Source organism: Nerophis ophidion, linkage group LG25 (genome assembly GCF_033978795.1).
Source record: "Nerophis ophidion isolate RoL-2023_Sa linkage group LG25, RoL_Noph_v1.0, whole genome shotgun sequence".
Classification (NCBI taxonomy): Eukaryota; Metazoa; Chordata; class Actinopteri; order Syngnathiformes; family Syngnathidae; genus Nerophis; species Nerophis ophidion.
In genome coordinates this window covers 30,886,177-30,907,154 of record NC_084635.1, presented here as the reverse complement: position 1 = coordinate 30,907,154, position 20,978 = coordinate 30,886,177, and positions in this window count along the sequence as shown.

Sequence of the window (20,978 nt, the reverse complement as noted above, 5' to 3'; positions counted from 1 at the left end):
TTTTTTCATTTTTCAGAACAATGCTGTAAAAATTACAGTAAATTTCACAATTTCACCATGAAATCTGTTACATAATGATTAAAAAAAAAACCCGGCCGAGTCATACCAAAGACTATGAAAATAGGACCCATAACCTCCCTGCTTGGCACTCAGCATCAAGGTTTGGAATTGGGGGTTAAATCACCAAAAATGATTAACGGGCGCGTCCAACGCTGCAGCTCACTGCTCCCCTCACCTCCCAGGGGTACATTAACTTCATTGCTACTTTTACATTGCACAATTTGAAATCATTATTATTAGTATTTATATCTATTTAAAAAAATGGTTTGAATGTTTGATCAAATATTTTTGCATTATTAGAAAATATTTGAGTTAATAAACTTTGCGATTAAATTTTTGTATCAATTTTTTCTTCCCAAAATAGAAAGAAATAATACATTTAGTAAGAAAAGAAACACTACTTTATTGATACATATAATTTCCAGGCTTTCAAGGGCCAAATAAAATGAAGTGGCGGGCTTTAACTTTGACACCTCTGACTTAATGTATTTGTGAATGACTTAAGCCGTCGTCGCTCGGGTTCCACTGACCGCCAAGAAAGGACATCTCGCTAGCAGGTTTGACTCTGATTTATTTTGCGATAAGATTTCTCTTGTCGGGTTGGATGGCTTTTCAGCCGGCGTCATCGTTCTTGTCTCTGCTTTCGCTGCTGTCGCTTTTCATCCGTCGATGCAAGGTCTCCAATTCCTTCTCCTCGATCCCTCCTCCTTCTCCCCTTTTATGCAGCGTAAGGTGAAATGTTAATTGTTTCCCGGTGTGCTAGCCACGGACCTGATCTTGCTCGTAGCCTGTGCTCCCGCTGAGCCGCATTCTCCGCCTCCTTGCCGCCATCTTGGGCAGGGCTCCGGCGTGCCCTGCCCCGCTGCTCGTTCGCCGGCTCCGCCTCTCTACATACTTCCATCGCCAGACGCAAGCCGGGCTTCTGACCGGCTGAGCATACTCCCCCCTCCTTTTTTTAAAGGGGCGGTAAATGAAGACTGCCACCTGTCTTCTCTTCATTTTCTTCATTCCACTTCGTCTTTGACCTTTTCTTTGTCCTCTTTCACATTTTCTTTGTCCTTTTCTTCATCCTTTTCTTTTTCTTATTTGTCTTCTTCATCATCATCATCATCATGTTTTTCTTTTTCATCATCATCATCATGTTCTTCTTCATCATCATCATCATGTTCTGATTCATCATCATCATCATCTTCTTCTTCTTCTTCTTCATCATCATCATCATCATCATCATCATCATGTTCTGATTCATCATCTTCTTCTTCTTCTTCATCATCATCATCATGTTCTTCATCATCATGTTCTTCTTCATCATCATCATCATCATCATGTTCTGATTCATCATCATCATCATCATCATCATCATCTTCTTCTTCTTCTTCATCATCATCATGTTCTTCTTCATCATCATTATCATCATGTTCTTCTTCATCATCATCATGTTCTGATTCATCATCATCATCATCATCATGTTCTTCTTCTTTTTCTTCATCATCATCATGTTCTTCTTCATCATCATCATCATCATCATGTTCTGATTCATCATCATCTTCTTCTTCATCATCATCATGTTCTGATTCATCATCATCTTCTTCTTCTTCATCATCATCATGTTCTGATTCATCATCATCTTCTTCTTCTTCATCATTATCATGTTCTTCTTCATCATCATCATGTTCTGATTCATCATCATCTTCTTCTTCTTCTTCTTCATCATCATCATGTTCTTCTTCATCATCATCATCATCATCATGTTCTGATTCATCATCTTCTTCTTCATCATCATCATGTTCTGATTCATCATCATGTTCTGATTCATCATCATCTTCTTCTTCTTCATCATTATCATGTTCTTCTTCATCATCATCATGTTCTGATTCATCATCATCTTCTTCTTCTTCTTCTTCATCATCATCATCATGTTCTTCTTCATCATCATCATCATGTTCTTCTTCATCATCATCATCATGTTCTTCTTCATCATCATCATCTTCTTCTTCTTCATCATCATCATCATGTTCTTCTTCATCATCATCATCATCATGTTCTTCTTCTTTTTCTTCATCATCATCATCATCATCTTCTTCTTCTTCTTCTTCATCATCATGTTCTGATTCATCATCATCATCATCTTCTTATTACTAATAGTAAACTAGCTTGGCACACACAGGCCAAGTTAACTTTCAGTTTCGATTCCACGTGGCAACCATTTTAGCATCAGTATTGCTCCTGTTTGAACGTGTTTTGTAGAATAAATTGTGAAACTTCGCCTCGAGTCACCTCCGTCTGATTTTTTGTTGTCGTGGAATTTATTATTTAAAACCTAGATTGGAAAGATCTTACATGTTGGGGATTTGCACTTGACACTTATCGCAGCACTTTTGGGACAAGGGCACTTAAAGAGCTTCCAAATAGTGTCATCTGCAGAAATGTCCTTGATGGCGTTGTGAATGAATGTTGTGGTTTTATGTGCAGGTTTGCTTATGTCAGATGGAGAGAGTGCACCATAATAAACATTCCAAACACGGTAGTATTAGTATAGTGAGGGGGAATTCAAAACGAAGGCAAGTGCTGAATGAAAATGAGATGTTTTCTCCGCTAAAATGAAAAGAAAAACATAATGAGACGTTTGTGCTGGCTTATTAAATCGAGATAACAGAAGAAACAAATAACCTCCAAAAATAACTCCATTTTACAGAGAGTGTAGAATTGTAGGAATTGACTTACTATCAAAAGATTTATTTCGGAAAGTACAGGATACTAAAGATTGGTACACACTCGTGTACCAAAACGTTGCCTGTTAGCATTCCTTGTTAGCATTGGTTGTTAGCATTCCGCGTTAGCAAGGGCGGTTAGCATTCTGTGTTAGCATTGAATATTAGCATAGACTATTAGCATCGTGTGTTATAATCGGATGTTAGCATTCTGTGTTAGCATAGGCTATTAGCATTCTGTGTTAGCATTGGATGTTAGCATTCTGTGTTAGCATTGGATGTTAGCCTTCTGTGTTAGCATAGGCTGTTAGCATTATGTGTTAGCATTGGCTGTTTGCATTCCATGTTACCATTCAATGTTAGCATTGGATGTTAGCATTGGTTGGTAGCATTCCGTTTAACATTGGATGTTAGCATTGGTTGGTAGCATTCCGTTTAACATTGCATGTTAGCATTGGCTGTTAGCATGCCATGTTAGGATTGGATGTCAGCATTGGGTTTTAGCATTCCGTGTTACCATTTGGATGTTAGCATTGGATATTAGCCTTGTCTGATAGCATTCTGTGTTAGCATTGTATGTTAGCATTAGCTGTTAGCATGGGATTTTAGCATTAGTTGTTAGCATTGGCTATTAGCATTCTATGTTAGCATTGGCTGTTAGTATTCTGTGTTCGCATTGGCTGTTAGCATTCCATGTTAGCATTGTATGTTAGCATTGCTATAAGCATTCCGTGTTAGCATTGGATGTTAGCATTGGATGTTAGCATTTCGTGTTACCATAGGCTGTTAGTATTGGATGTTAGCATTGGTTGGTAGCATTCCGTTTAACATTGGATGTTAGCATTGGTTGGTAGCATTCCGTCTAACATTGCATGTTAGCATTGGCTGTTAGCATTCCATGTTACCATTCCATGTTAGGATTGGATGTCAGCATTGGCTTTTAGCATTCCGTGTTACTATTTGGATGTTAGTTTTGGATGTTAGCATTGTCTGATAGCATTCTGTGTTAGCATTGTATGTTAGCATTAGCTGTTAGCCTGGGATTTTAGCATTGGGTGTTAGCATTGGCTATTAGCATTCCATGTTAGCATTGGTTATTAGTATTCTGTGTTCGCATTGGCTGTTAGCATTCCATGTTAGCATTGGATGTTAGCATTGCTATAAGCATTCCGTGTTAGCATTGGATTTTAGCATTTCGTTTTAGCATAGGCTGTTAGCATTGAATGTCAGCATTGGTTGTTATTATTCTGTTTAGCATTGGATGTTAGCAATGGCTGTTAGCATTCAGTGTAAGCAATGACTGTTAGTATTCCATGTTACCATCCCATGTTAGAATTGTATGTTAGCATTCCGTGTTACCATTTGGATGTTAACATTGGATTTTAGCATTGTCTGCTAGCATTCCATGTTAGCATTGTATGTTAGCATTTTCTGGTAGCGTTCCATGTTAGCATTGTATGTTAGCAATAGCTGTTAGAATGGGATTTTAGCATTGGATGTTAGCATTGGCTATTAGCATTCCATGTTAGCATTGGAAATTAGCATTTGCTATTAGTATTCTGTGTTAGCATTGGCTGTTAGCATTCCATGTTAGCATTGGATGTTATTTTTTCACGTTAGCATAGGCTGTTAGCATTCCGTGTTAGCAATGGATGTTAGCATTTTGTGTTAGCATAGGCTGTTAGCACTCCGTGTTAGCATTGGATGTTAGCATTGGTTTTTAGCATTGGATGTTAGCATTGGCTGTTAGAATTCCGTGTAGGCATTGGCTGTTAGCATTCCAAGTTTGCAATGGATATTAGCATTGGCTGTTAGCATTCTACGTTACCACAAGATATTAGGATTGGATGTTAGCATCGGCTGTTAGCATTCAGTGTTACCATTTGGATGTTAGCATTGGCTGTTAGCATGGGATTTTAGCATTGGAAGTTAGCATTGACTATTAGCATTCTGTGTTAGCATTGGATGTTAGCATTGCTATTAGTATTTTGTGTTAGCATTGTCTGTTAGCATTCCGTGTTAGCAATGTAGGTTAGTGTTGGCTGTGAGCATTACGTGTTAGCATTGGATGTTAGCATTCCATGTTAGCATTGGCTGTTTGAATTCCGTGTTAGCATTGGATGCTAGCTTTGGATGTTAGAATTTGCGGACTCTACATACTGGTTTGCAAAAAAATATTTTCAACCCAAATAGGAGAAACTAGACAATCTCCCACTGTACACCAGACTGTATCTCCGTTTTATCACACTAGTGTGCTGCGGCGCGGCAGTTGAAAAACACTGTTCTAAAGCAATGAGTCCCGAGGTCGTTGATTGTCACGTCATGTCTGGTTGTACATTGTAGACGCCGTCTTTGCTCCACACTAAGTCTTTGCTGTCGTCCAGCATTCTGTTTTTTGTTTACTTTGTAGCCAGTTCCGTTTATAGTTTTGTTCCAAGCTTCCATGCCTTTTTTTAGGAGCACTCACATTTTTTTAATTTTTGGTTTTAAGCATTCAACACAATTTTACCTGCAACCTGCCTCCCGCTGTTTCCGACATTTACAAAGCAATTGTCATCTCTGTGTAATCATGTTTTGTTTTAGTCATGTCGGTTTTGTTTTTGGACACTTTGTGCACCTTTGTCACCATAGCAACCCATTAGTTTCACGTATTGAGTCTCGCACCTGTTTTCACTGATCATCTCACTGCTTTTTAAGCCAGTCTGTTTCTGTTGTTCGTCCTAGCAACATCACTATTTATCTCCCTCGATACTTCTACTCCCTTCATGCCATGCCATGCCTGTTAATCATACTCTCCATAGTTTCCTTCCTGCCCATGCCACGTAAGTTTTTGGTGTATTTATGTCACAGTTATTGAGTTTTGTTTTTTCTCCATATTTCTGCATTCGTGCTATATTTTTTTATAGCCAAGTTTTGTACTTCCGCCCTTGTGCGCACCTTTTGTTTATTCCTTTTATGAGTAAAATTAAATATGTCCTTACCTTCACGCAATGTCCACTCCAATCGCTTTGCACCTCGGGAAAACAACCCTCACCCAAGTCCTAGTCTTGACAGATCTTGCCAGGACGAACAACAGAAACAGACAGGCTTAAATAGCAGTGACATGATCAGTGAAAACAGGTGTGGGACTCAACACGTGAAACTATGGTGACAAAAGTGCACAAAGAGTCCGAAAACAAAACCGAACATGACTAAAACAAAACATTATCACATTGACATGACAGCAATTAGCTATCCTATAATTTTAACCCAATTAGGAGAAACTAGACAATCTCCATGGTGTGCCGCGGCACGGTGGTTGAAAAACACTGTTCTAAAGCAAAAAGTCCCGAGGTCGTTGATTGTCAAGTCATGTTCGGTTGTACATTGAGGACACCGTCTTTGCTCCACAGTAAGTCTTTGCTGTCGTCCAGCATTCTGTTTTTTGTTTACTTTGTAGCCAGTTCTGTTTATAGTTTCGTTCCAAGCTTCCATGCCTTTTCTTAGAGGCACTCACATTTTTTTGATTTTTTGGTTTTAGGCATTCGACCCAATTTTACCTGCACCCTGCCTCCCGCTGTTTCCGACATCTACAAAGCAACTGTCATGTCTGTGTGATCATGTTTTGTTTTAGTCATGTTCGGTTTTGTTTTTGGACTCTTCGTGCATTTTTGTCACCATGTTTTCACTGATCTTGTCACTGCTATTTAAGCCAGTCTGTTTCCGTTGTTCGTCCTGGCAACACCACTATTCATCACCCTCTATACCTCTACCCCTTCATGCCATGCCATGCCTGTTAATCATACTGTCCATAGTTTCCCTCCTGCCCACGCCACGTAAGTTTTTGGTTTATTTATGTCACACTTATTGAGTTTTGTTTTTTGTCCATAGTTCTGCATTCGTGCTATATTTTCTTATAGCCAAGTTTTGTACTTCTGCCCTTGTGCGCGCCTTTTGTTTATGCCTTTTATGAGTAAAATTAAATATGTCCTTACCTTCACGCAATGTCCACTCCAATCGCTTTGCACCTCGGGAAAACAACCCTCACCCAAGTCCCAGTCTTGACATATGTTGCCAGGACGAACAACAGAAACAGACAGGCTTAAATAGCAGTGACATGATCAGTGAAAACAGGTGCGAGACTCAACAAGTGAAACTAATGGGTTGCTATGGTGACAAAAGTGCACAAAGAGTCCAAAAACAAAACCGAACATGACTAAAACAAAACATGATCACATAGACATGACAGCAATTAGCTATCCTATAATTTTAACCCAATTAGGAGAAACTAGACAATCTCCACTAGTGTGCCGCGGCACGGTGGTTGAAGAACACTGTTCTAAAGCAACGAGTCCCGAGGTCGTTGATTGCCACGTCCTGTTCGGTTGTACATTGTGGACGCCGTCTTTGCTCCACACTAAGTCTTTGCTATTGTCCAGCATTCTGTTTTTTGTTTACTTTGTAGCCAGATCCGTTTATAGTTTTGTTCCAAGCTTCCATGCCTTTTTTTAGGAGCACTCACCTTTTTTTTAATTTTTGGTTTTAAGCATTCAACACAATTTTACCTGCACCCTGCCTCCCGCTGTTTCCGACGTCTACAAAGCAACTGTCATGTCTGTGTGATCATGTTTTGTTTTAGTCATGTTCGGTTTTGTTTTTGGACATTTTGTGCGCTTTTGTCACCATAGCAACCCATTAGTTTCACGTGTTGAGTCTCAAACCTGTTTTCACTGATCATGTCACTGTTATTTAAGCCAGTCTGTTTCCGTTGTTCGTCCTGGCAACATCACTATTTATCACCCTCGATACCTCTACTCCCTTCATGCCATGCCATGCCTGTTAATCATACTCTCCATAGTTTCCTTCCTGCCCATGCCACGTAAGTTTTTGGTGTATTTATGTCACAGTTATTGAGTTTTGTTTTTTCTCCATAGTTCTGCATTCGTGCTATATTTTTTTATAGCCAAGTTTTGTACTTCCGCCCTTGTGCGCGCCTTTTGTTTATTCTTTTTATGAGTAAAATTAAATATGTCCTTACCTTCACGCAATGTCCACTCCAATCGCTTTGCACCTCGGGAAAACAACCCTCACCCGAGTCCTAGACTTGAGAGATGTTGCCAGGACAAACAACAGAAACAGACAGGCTTAAATAGCAGTGACATGATCAGTGAAAACAGGTGTGAGACTCAACACGTGAAACTATGGTGACAAAAGTGCACAAAGAGTCCAAAAACAAAACCGAACATGACTAAAACAAAACATGATCACATAGACATGACAGCAATTAGCTACCTTATAATTTTAACCCAAATAGGAGAAACTAGACAATACCCACTAGTGTGCCGCGGCACGGTGGTTGAAAAACACTGCTCTAAAGCGACGAGTCCCAAGGTCGTTACTCGCTTGAATGCCAATGAGGCAGATTGATGGACGTGTAATGAACTGGGGGTCCGGCAACCGATGAAAACGCCCGGGGTCTAAGACCAGGACCCGCCTTCGCACACAATCCGATGTTAAAACATGCTAAGTCATTCTGCCGGGAGGGGACACGGGGCCCCACAACCCCACTCTAACTAATGAGGGGGGCCGTAAACCAGGAGGTATGGTTCGTGCTAGTCCTCCCGGCTCCGAGGGTGGTCCAAGGTGCCCCCGGATACGGCTGCTCAGCTCCGGCACTCGTCATCGTCTTCATTCGTCCCCGCAGTTTGTTCTCCTAAAGGCCTGCCGTGCCGCCACTTGCACCTAAAGACAGCAGCGCGCTCCCAGCCTAATAAACCTTGCGCCCGGGCCCCTCCCTGGTGGATAAGTGCCCTTGTCCTGCCAAGCTGCTGTGGGTCACATCTGGAGTGGAGGATGATCCAACCACAGATGGCCTGTTGATTTTCAGCCCACCAGAGTACGCTTAAAGTGGGAGAGGTGGCGAGAGTGACTTAATTCATCCTTTTTTTTTTTGGGCGGGGGCGGGTGTGGAGATTATGTAAAGAGATCACGCAGAGCGAGCATTTACACGAAAGCAACAATCAGTGGTGTCATCCAAAACTAATGTAAAGTATCAAACAAGAGAAGAATAAGTGATTATTACATTTTAACAGAAGTGTTGAAACGGAAAGTAAAGCTAATTCATCCCAAAGGTGTTCTGTCGGGTTCAGGTCAGGACTCTGTGCAGGCCAGTCAAGTTCATCCACACCAGCCCTCTCCCCAGCCATTTCGTCCACTTTTCCCAAGGGATCCCGAGGCGTTACCAGGCCAGCCGGGAGACATAGTCTTCCCAACGTGTCCCGGTTCTTCCCCGTGGCCTCCTACCGGTTGGCCGTGCCCTAAACACCTCCCTAGGGAGGCGTTCGGGTGGCATCCTGAAAAGATGCCCGAACCACCTCATCTGACTCCTCTCCATGTGGAGGAGCAGCGGCTTTACTTTGAGCTCCATGATCTTGTCCTTTCGGTCATAACCCATAGCTCATGACCATAAGTGAAGATGGGAATGTAGATCGACCGGTAAATTGAGAGCTTTGCCTTCCGGCTCAGCTCCTTCTTCACCACAACTGATCGATACAGCGTCCGCATTACTGAGGACGTCGGACTTATCCCCCTGTTGAGCTCACGATCCACTCTTCCTTCACTCGTGAACAAGACTCCTAGGTACTTGAACTCTTCTACTTGGGGGAGAGTCTCCTCCCCAACCCGGAGATGGAACTCCACCCTTTTCCAGTCACGAGTGGGAAAAAAGACCTCCATCGCAAAGCACATCTCGAGAGGGAAGGGAGTGCGGGGTCATGGTGGTCGGCCGCAGCTCTCAGGCTCGGACCATCCATTCATCACCCCTATGGGATTTGCGTCAAGGGCGGGGCGGGGGTGTATGTATGGCGTATATTTTTTGGATGCATGTCTATGTGTAAGCCTGCAGTGTGTCTCTGTTCCACGGACTTGATCTTGTGCAGTTGTTAGTCCAAAGTCAACAACAACAAGTGTGTGTCCATGAGAGACAAGAAGAGAGTTTGTTGTGTCTTCGCCGCACTGTCCTTCAGGAGGGTCTATACGCCAGAAACAATCCATGTAGATATTAACAGTAATTGAACAAGTAGATCAATAATCTTTTTTTTTTTTTTTTTACAGTTTGTCCTTTATAATGTTGACAACATAATAGAATGATAAATGACACAATAGCAGACTAATTAGGAGTCTTTGTTTGATTACTTACGACTAAAAGACAAGTTGTCTTGTATGTACACTATTTTATTTAATGACTACATTGCAATAATAAACATAAGTTTATTGTACCCTGAGATTTTTATTAAAATAAAGCCAGTAATGCCATGTTTTGTGGTGCCCTTTATTTAGAAAAATTACGGAAAATTACCGAAAATTATCGAAAATTATCGAAATAATTTTGGTATCGGGACAACACTAATATATACCGCTAACAGTTAGGGATGCTACATCAGTAGAAGTATTTAAGTCCCATCTTAAAACTAGTTTGTATACTCTAGCCTTTAAATAGACCCCTTTTTTGGACCAGTTGATCTGCCGTTTCTTTTCTGATCTGCCCTCCTCTTCTTTGTTTGAAGAGAGAACTATGGACTGGACTCTCACTATTATGTTGGATCCACTATGGACTGGACTCTCACAATTTTATGTTTAATCCACTATGGAGTGGACTCTCACAATGTTATGTTAGATCCACTATGGACTGGACTCTCCCACTATTATGTTAGATCCACTATGGACTGGACTCTCACACTATTAACAAGATCCACTATGGACTGGACTCTCACTATTTTATGTTAAATCCAGTATGGAGTTGACTCTCACAATGTTATGTTAGATCCACTCTGGACTGGACTCTCCCACTATTATGTTAGATCCACTATGGACTGGACTCTCACAATTTCATGTTAAATCGACTATGGAGTGGACTCTCACAATGTTATGTTAGATCCACTATGGACTGGACTCTCCAACTATTAACAAGATCCACTATGGACTGGACTCTCACTATCATGTTAGATCCACCATGGACTGGACTCTCTCACTATTATGTAGGCTCCATTATGGACTGGACTCTCAAACTATTGTTAGATCCACTATGGACTAGACTCTCAAACTATTGTTAGATCCACTATGGACTAGACTCTCATTATCATGTAAGATCCAATATGGACTGAACTCTCACTATTATGTTGAATCCATCATGGACTGTACTCTCACTATTATGTTAGATCCACTATGGACTGGACTCTCACAATATTATACTAAATCCATTATGGACTGAACTCTCACTATTATGTTAGATCCACTATGGACTGGACTCTCACACTATTATGTGAGATCCACTATGGACTGGACTCTCACACTATTATGTTGGATCCACTATGGCCTGGACTCTCACTATTATGTTGGATCTATGGACTGGACTCTCACTATTAAATTAGATCCACTATGAACTGGACTCTCACTATTATACTAGATCCACTATGGACTGGACTCTCACAGTATTATGCTAGATCTACTATGGACTGGACTCTCACTATTATGCTAGATCTACTATGGACTGGACTCTCACACTATTATATTAGATCTACTATGGACTGGACCCTCACATCTGTGATCCCCTCCAAGGTTTCTCATTTTCATCCCATTGGGTTGAGTTTTTCCTTGCCCTGATGTGGGATCTGAGCCGAGGACGTTGTTGTGGCTTGTGCAGCCCTTTGAGACACTCTTGATTTTCGGGCCATATAAGTTAACATTGATTGATTGCTATACAGATGTATACATTGATAGATTGACAAAGGGCCCCCAGACACATTTTGTTCTTCTAAATGTGGCCCCTTGAGTCTAAATAATGGTCCAGGCACTGCTGTCGATCGCATTGTTTAAAAAACGTGTTCCTTGAACCGATACAAAAGTCTACTTAAAAAAACCCGGCCTCCATAGAATGTTGGAGAACCAACGATGGCCTAATGCGCCACCACTTGGCCCCCGTCTTTGGAAATTGGGTTTTTCTCTGATAGTTTTTTTTTCTCGCGTTTGCACTCGTGACATGAGTCGGCTTGACGTTTAGACGAAAGCAAAAAAAAACAACAAGATTGAGGAGAGAAGTTTTCTTCAAGTTTTGGACCGACAACAAAACCTTGGCTGAATAACAATCCTGGTTGTGGTTTGTGTGATCATGAGAACGCTTCAGCAGAGCGCTGAACTTTCATTTGTTCCGGGGGCGCGGCGGCCATGCCAACACACAAAAAAAAAATACTAAAATAAAAAAATAGTTGTGTGAGAGGAATCCATCAGACCTTGTGTGGGTGTGCAGCTTTTCAACGAGACACAACTACTGGCACGGGGACAAAAGTGCGGTGACGACACAAGAATAGGCGTTATTGTATTGAGGCGGCACAAAAAAAACTAAACGCATCGAATCGGCTTTAAAGAAAAAACACGGTAACCATGGTAGCGTGATTTATTATTCATAACATCACCTTGCCTCTTTTTTTTGTGTGTCATTGTGCGCACGGAGGACGATGCGCGCCGACTACTGATCCACCTCCAGTCTTTATTTGAAAGTCACGGGCGCTCGCACGGAAATAGACGCCGCCGCCGCGGTTTTTTTTTCCTCATCAACGCCTGCGACAAGCGGAGGGCCGCCGCCACGACTTTTGGACCCTCGCCACGCGTTTGTGTTTGGGAGAGATGTCGGCGCTAAAGCACAGGCGCGCCGTTAAAGGCCTACTGAAATGAGATTTTCTTATTTAAACGGGGATAGCAGGTCCATTCTATGTGTCATACTTCATCATTTCGCGTAATTGCCATATGATTAGTAGAGAACATCGAGGATAAATTTTGCAACTTTTGGTCGCTTTTGAAAAAGCCTTGCCTGTACCGGAAGTAGCAGTGATGTCACAGGTTGTGGAGCTCCTCACATCCTCACATTGTTTACAATCATGGCCACCAGCAGCGAGAGCGATTCGGACTGAGAAAGCGATGTTTTCCCCATTAATTTGAGCGAGGATGAAAGTTTCGTGGATGAGGATTGTGAGAGTGAAGGACTAGAAAAAAAAACAGACGATGGCAGTGGGAGCGACTCAGATGTTATTAGACACATTTACTATGATAAGGTGGCGGCTTGTCCAGGGTGTACCCCGCCTTCCGCCCGATTGTAGGTAAGAACGGCACCAGCGTCCCCCGCCACCCCAAAAGGGAATAAGCGGTAAAAAATGGGATGGATGGATGGATTCAATCAATCAATCAATCAATGTTTATTTATATAGCCCCAAATCACAAATGTCTCAAAGGACTGCACAAATCATTACGACTACAACATCCTCGGAAGAACCCACAAAAGGGCAAGGAAAACTCACACCCAGTGGGCAGGGAGAATTCACATTCAGTGGGACGCCAGTGACAATGCTGACTATGAGAAACCTTGGAGAGGACCTCAGATGTGGGCAACCCCCCCCCTCTAGGGGACCGAAAGCAATGGATGTCGAGCGGGTCTAACATGATACTGTGAAAGTTCAATCCATAGTGGCTCCAAGACAGCAGTGATACTAGGATAAGATGGTGACTTGTCCAGGGTGTACTCCGCCTTCCGCCTGATTGTAGCTGAGATAGGCACTAGCGCCCCCCGCCACCCCAAAAGGGAATAAGCAGTAGGAAATAAAAGGATGGATGGATGGATTTACTAGGATAATTCTGGAAAATCCCTTATTTGCTTATTGTGTTACTAGTGTTTTAGTGAGATTATATAGTCGTACCTGAAAGTCGGAGGGGTGTGGCCACCAGCAGCGAGAGCGATTCGGACCGTGAAAGCGACGATTTCCCCATTAATTTGAGCGAGGATGAAAGATTCATGGATGAGGAAATTTAGAGTGAAGGACTAGAAAAAAAGAAGAGGAGGGCAGTGGGAGCGATTCAGATGTTATTAGACACATTTACTAGGATAAGCTGGCGACTTGTCCAGGGTGTACCCTGCCATCCGCCTGAATATAGCTGAGATAGGCATTAGCGTCTCCTGCCACCCCAAAAGGGAAAAAGCAGTTCGGAAATGGATGGATGGATGGATATACTAGGATAATTCTGGAAAATCCCTTAACTTATTATTGTGCTACTAGTGTTTTAGTGAGATTATATAGTCGTACCTGAAAGTCAGAGGGGTGTGGCCACGGGTTGTGGAGCACCTCACATCCTCACATTGTTTACAATCATGGCCACCAGCAGCGAGAGCGATTCGGACCGAGAAAGCGACGATTTACCCATTAATTTGAGCGAGTATGAAATATTTGTGGATGAGGATAGTGAGAGTGAAGGACTAGAAAAAAAAAAAGACGATGGCAGATGTTATTAGACACATTTACTAGGATAAGGTGACGACTTGTCCAGGGTGTACCCCGCCTTCCGCCCGATTGTAGCTGAGATAGGCATTAGCGTTTCCCGCCACCCCATAAGGGAATAAGCAGTTCGAAAATGGATGGATGGATGGATATACTAGGATAATTCTGGAAAATCCCTTAATTTATTATTGTGTTACTAGTGTTTTAGTGAGATTATATAGTCGTACCTGAAAGTCAGAGGGGTGTGGCCACGGGTTGTGGAGCTCCTCACATCCTCACATTATTTACAATCATGGCCATCAGCAGCGAGAGCGATTCGGACCGAGAAAGCGACGATTTCCCCATTAACTTGAGCGAGGATGAAAGATTCGTGGATGAGGATAGTGAGAGTGAAGGACTGGAAAAAAAAGAAGACGAGGGCAGTTGGAGCGATTCAGATGTTATTAGACACATTTACTAGGATAAGATGGCGACTTGTCGAGGGTGTACCCCGCCTCCCGCCCGATTGTAGCTGAGATAGGCACCAGCGTCCGACCGCCACCCCAAAAGGGAATAAGCGGTAAAAAATTGGATGGATGGATTTACTAGGATAATTCTGATTATTGTGTTACTATTGTTTTAGTGAGATTATATAGTCGTACCTGAAAGTCAGAGGGGTGTGGCCACGGGTTGTGGAGCTCCTCACATCCTCACATTGTTTACAATCATGGTCATCAGCAGCGAGAGCTATTCGGACCGAGAAAGCGACGATTTACCCATTAATTTGAGCAAGGATGAAAGATTCATGGATGAGGAAATTTAGAGTGAAGGACTAGAAAAAAAGAAGACGAGGGCAGTGGGAGCGATTCAGATGTTATTAGACACATTTACTAGGATAAGATGGCGACTTGTCCAGGGTGTACACCGTCTTCCGCCCGATTGTAGCTGAGATAGGCACCAGCATCCCCCACCACCCCAAAAAGGAATATGCGGTAGAAATGGATGGATGAAAGATTTGTGGATGAGGATAGTGAGAGTGAATGACTATAAAAAAGAATAAAAAAGAAGAGGGCAGTGGGAGCGATTCAGATGTTATTTGACATATTTACTAGGATAAGCTGGCGACTTGTCCAGGGTGTACGCCGCCTTCCGCCCAATTGTAGGTAAGAAAGGCACCAGTGTCCCCCGCCACCCCAAAAGGGAATAAGCAGTAGGAAATGGATGGATGGATTTACTAGCATAATTCTGGAAAATCCCTTATCTGCTTATTGTGTTACTAGTGTTTTAGTGATATTATATAGTCATACCTGAAAGTCGGAGGGGTGTGGCCACCAGCAGCGAGAGCGATTCGGACCGAGAGAGCGACGATTTCCCCATTAATTTGAGCGAGGATGAAAGATTTGTGGATGAGGAAATTTAGAGTGAATGACTAGAAAAAAAAAAAAGACGAGGGCAGTGGGAGCGATTCAGATGTTATTGGACACATTTACTAGAATATGGTTGCGACTTGTCCAGGGTGTACCCCGCCTTCCGCCCGATTGTAGCTGAGATAGGCACTAGCGCCCCCCGCCACCCCAAAAAGGAATAAGCGGTAGAAATTGGATGGATGGATGGATTTACTAGGATAATTCTGATTATTGTGTTACTAGTGTTTTAGTGAGATTATATAGTCGTACCTGAAAGTCAGAGGGGTGTGGCCACGGGTTGTGGAATCCTCACATCCTCACATTGTTTACAATCATGGTCCTCAGCAGCGAGAGCGATTCGGACTGAGAAAGCGACGATTTACCCATTAATTTGAGCAAGGATGAAAGATTCGTGGATGAGGAAATTTAGAGTGAAGGACTAGAAAAAAAAGAAGACGAGGGCAGTGGGAGCGATTCAGATGTTATTAGACACATTTATTAGGACAAGATGGCGACTTGTCCAGGGTGTACCCCGTCTTCCGCCCGATTGTAGCTGAGATAGGCACCAGCATCCCCCACCACCCCAAAAAGGAATAAGCGGTAGAAATGGATGGATGAAAGATTCGTGGATGAGGATAGTGAGAGTGAAGGACTATAAAAAAGAATAAAAAAGAAGAGGGCAGTGGTAGCGATTTAGATGTTATTAGACACATTTACTAGGATAAGCTGGCGACTTGACCAGGGTGTACACCGCCTTCCGCCCGTTTGTAGGTAAGAAAGGCACCAGTGTCCCCCGCCACCCCAAAAGGGAATAAGCAGTAGGAAATGGATGGATGGATTTACTAGCATAATTCTGGAAAATGCCTTATCTGCTTATTGTGTTACTAGTGTTTTGGTGAGATTATATAGTCATACCTGAAAGTCGGAGGGGTGTGGCCACCAGCAGCGAGAGCGATTCGGACCGAGAGAGCGACGATTTCCCCATTAATTTGAGCGAGGATGAAAGATTTATGGATGAGGAAATTTAGAGTGAAGGACTAGAAAAAAAGAAGAGGAGGGCAGTGGGAGCGATTCAGATGTTATTAGACACATTTACTAGGATAAGCTGGCGACTTGTCGAGGGTGTACCCTGCCATCCGCCCGATTGTAGCTGAGATAGGCATTAGCGTCTCCCGCCACCCCATAAGGGAATAAGCAGTTCGGAAATGGATGGATGGTTGGATATACTAGGAAGATTCTGGAAAATCCCTTAACTTATTATTGTGTTACTAGTGTTTTAGTGAGATTATATAGTCGTACCTGAAAGTCAGAGGGGTGTGGCCACGAGTTGTGGAGCACCTCACATCCCCACATTGTTTACAATCATGGCCACCAGCAGCGAGAGTGATTCGGACTGAGAAAGCGATGATTTCCCCATTAATTTGAGCGAGGATGAAAGATTTGTGGATGAGGAAAGTGAGAGTGAAGGACTAAAAAAAAAAAGACGATGGCAGTGGGAGCGATTCAGATGTTATTAGACACATTTACTAGGATAAGCTGGCGACTTGTCCAGGATGTACTCTGCCATCCGCCCGATTAAAGCCGAGATAGGCATTAGCGTCTCCCGCCGCCCCAAAAGGGAATAAGCAGTAGGAAATGGATGGATGGATGGATTTACTAGGATAATTCTGGAAAATCCCTTATCTTCTAATTGTGTTACTAGTGTCTTAGTGAGATTATATAGTCGTACCTGAAAGTCAGAGGGGTGTGGCCACGGGTTGTGGAGCTCTTCACATCCTCACATTGTTTACAATCATGGCCACCAGCAGCGAGAGCGATTCGGACCGAGAAAGCGACGATTTCCCTATTAACTTGAGCGAGGATGAAAGATTCGTGGATGAGGAAAGTGAGAGTTAAGGACTAGAAAAAAGAAAAAAAAAGACGAGGGCAGTGGGAGCGATTCAGATGTTATTAGACACATTTACTAAGATAATTCGGGGAAAACCCTTTTCTGCTTACGGTGTTACTAGTGTTTTAGTGAGATTATATAGTCGTACCTGAAAGTCGGAGGGGTGTGGCCACGGGTTGTGGAGCTGCTCACATCCTCACATTGTTTACAATCATGGCCACCAGCAGCGAGAGCGATTCGGACCGAGAAAACGACAATTTCCCCATTAATTTGAGCGAGGATGAAAGATTTGTGGATGAGGAAATTTAGAGTGATGGACTAGAAAAAAAGAAGAGGAGGGCAGTGGGAGCGATTCAGATGTTATTAGACACATTTACTAGGATAAGCTGGTGACTTGTCCAGGGTGTACTCCGCCTTCCGCCTGATTGTAGCTGAGATAGGCACTAGCGCCCCCCAACACCCCAAAAGGGAATAGGCAGTAGGAAATGGATGGATGGATGGATTTTCTAGGATAATTCTGGAAAATCCCTCATCTGCTTATTGTGTTACTAGTGTTTTAGTGAAATTATATAGTCGTACCTGAAAGTCAGAGGTGTGTGGCCACGGGTTGTGGAGCTCCTCACATCCTCACATTGTTTACAATCATGGCCACCAGCAGCGAGAGCGATTCGGACCGAGAAAGCGACGATTTCCCCATTAATTTGAGCGAGGATGAAAGATTCGTGGATGAGGATAGTGAGAGTGAAGGACTAGAAAAAAAAGAAGACGAGGGCAGTTGGAGCGATTCAGATTTTATTAGACACATTTACTAGGATAAGCTGGCGACATGTCCAGGGTGTACCCTGCCATCCGCCCGATTGTAGCTGAGATAGGCATTAGCGTCTCCCGCCACCCCAAAAGGGAATAAGCAGTTCGGAAATGGATGGATGGATGGATATATTAGGATAATTCTGGAAAATCCCTTAACTTATTATTGTGTTACTAGTGTTTTAGTGAGATTATATAGTCGTACCTGAAAGTCAGAGGGGTGTGGCCACGGGTTGTGGAGCACCTCACATCCTCACATTGTTTACAATCATGGTCATCAGCAGCGAGAGCGATTCGGACCGAGAAAGCGACGATTTACCCATTAATTTGAGCTAGTATGAACGATTTGTGCATGAGGATAGTGAGAGTGAAGGACTAGAAAAAAAAAAGACGATGGCAGATGTTATTAGACACATTTACTAGGATAAGGTGGCGACTTGTCCAGGGTGTACCCTGCCATCCGCCCGATTGTAGCTGAGATAGGCATTAGCGTCTCCCGCCACCCCAAAAGGGAATAAGCAGTTCGAAAATGGATGGATGGATATACTAGGATAATTCTGGAAAATCCCTTAATTTATTATTGTGTTACTAGTGTTTTAGTGGAATTATATAGTCGTACCTGAAAGTCAGAGGGGTGTGGCCACGGGTTGTGGAGCTCCTCACATCCTGACATTGTTTACAATCATGGCCATCAGCAGCGAGAGCGATTCGGACCGAGAAAGCGAAGATTTCCCCATTAACTTGAGCGAGGATGAAAGATTCGTGGATGAGGATAGTGAGAGTGAAGGACTAGAAAAAAAAGAAGACGAGGCCAGTTGGAGCGATTCAGATGTTATTAGACACATTTACTAGGATAAGATGGCGACTTGTCGAGGGTGTACGCCGCCTCCCGCCCGATTGTAGCTGAGATTGGCACCAGCGTCCCCCGCCACCCCAAAAGGGAATAAGCGGTAAAAAATGGGATGGATGGATGGATTCAATCAATCAATCAATCAATGTTTATTTATATAGCCCCAAATCACAAATGTCTCAAAGGACTGCACAAATCATTACAACTACAACATCCTCGGAAGAACCCACAAAAGGGCAAGGAAAACTCACACCCAGTGGGCAGGGAGAATTCACATTCAGTGGGACGCCAGTGACAATGCTGACTATGAGAAACCTTGGAGAGGACCTCAGATGTGGGCAACCCCCCCCCTCTAGGGGACCGAAAGCAATGGATGTCGAGCGGGTCTAACATGATACTGTGAAAGTTCAATCCATAGTGGCTCCAAGACAGCAGTGAGAGTCCCGTCCACAGGAAACCATCTCAAGCGGATCAGCAGCGTAGAGATGTCCCCAACCGATACAGGCGAGCGGTCCATCCTGGGTCCCGACGAGCGGTCCATCCTGGGTCTCGACTCTGGACAGTCAGTACTTCATCCATGGTCATCGGACCGGACCCCCTCCACAAGGGAGGGGGGGACATAGGAGAAAGAAAAGAAGCGGCAGATCAACTGGTCTAAAAAGGAGGTCTATTTAAAGGCTAGAGTATACAGATGAGTTTTAAGATGAGACTTAAATGCTTCTACTGAGGTAGCATCTCGAACTGTTACCGGGAGGGCATTCCAGAGTACTGGAGCCCGAACGGAAAACGCTCTATAGCCCGCAGACTTTTTTTGAGCTCTAGGAATCACTAATAAGCCGGAGTCTTTTGAACGCAGATTTCTTGCCGGGACATATGGTACAATACAATCGGCAAGATAGGCTGGAGTTAGACCGTGTAGTATTTTATACGTAAGTAGTAAAACCTTAAAGTCACATCTTAAGTGCACAGGAAGCCAGTGCAGGTGAGCCAGTACAGGCGTAATGTGATCAAACTTTCTTGTTCTTGTCAAAAGTCTAGCAGCCGCATTTTGTACCAACTGTAATCTTTTAATGCTAGACATGGGGAGACCCGAAAATAATACGTTACAGTAATCGAGACGAGACGTAACAAACGCATGGATAATGATCTCGGCGTCTTTAGTGGACAAAATGGAGCGAATTTTAGCGATATTACGGAGATGAAAGAAGGCCGTTTTAGTAACGCTTTTAATGTGTGACTCAAAGGAGAGAGTTGGGTCGAAGATAACACCCAGATTTTTTACAGAGTCACCTTGTTTTATTATTTGGTTGTCAAATGTTAGAGTTGTATTATTAAATAGAGGTCGGTGTCTAGCAGGACCGATAATCAGCATTTCCGTTTTTTTGGCATTAAGTTGCAAAAAGTTAGCGGACATCCATTGTTTAATTTCATTAAGACACGCTTCCAACTGACTACAGTCCGGCGTGTTGGTCAGCTTTAGGGGCATGTAGAGTTGGGTGTCATCAGCATAACAGTGAAAGCTAATACCGTATTTGCGTATGACGTCACCTAGCGGCAGCATGTAGATGCTGAAGAGTACAGGGCCAAGGACCGAACCCTGGGGAACTCCACACGTTACCTTAACATAGTCCGAGGTCACATTGTTATGGGAGACACACTGCATCCTATCAGTAAGATAAGAGTTAAACCATGACAGGGCTAAGTCTGACATACCAATTCGTATTTTGATACGCTCTAATAAAATATTATGATCGACGGTATCGAAAGCAGCGCTAAGATCGAGGAGCAGCAACATAGATGACGCATCAGAGTCCATCGTTAGCAATAGATCATTAGTCAGTTTTGCGAGGGCTGTCTCAGTCGAGTGATTTGCCCTGAAACCGGATTGAAAGGTTTCACATAGATTGTTAAACGCTAAGTGCTCATTTAGCTGCTCTGCAACAATTTTTTCGAGGATTTTCGAAATAAAGGGAAGGG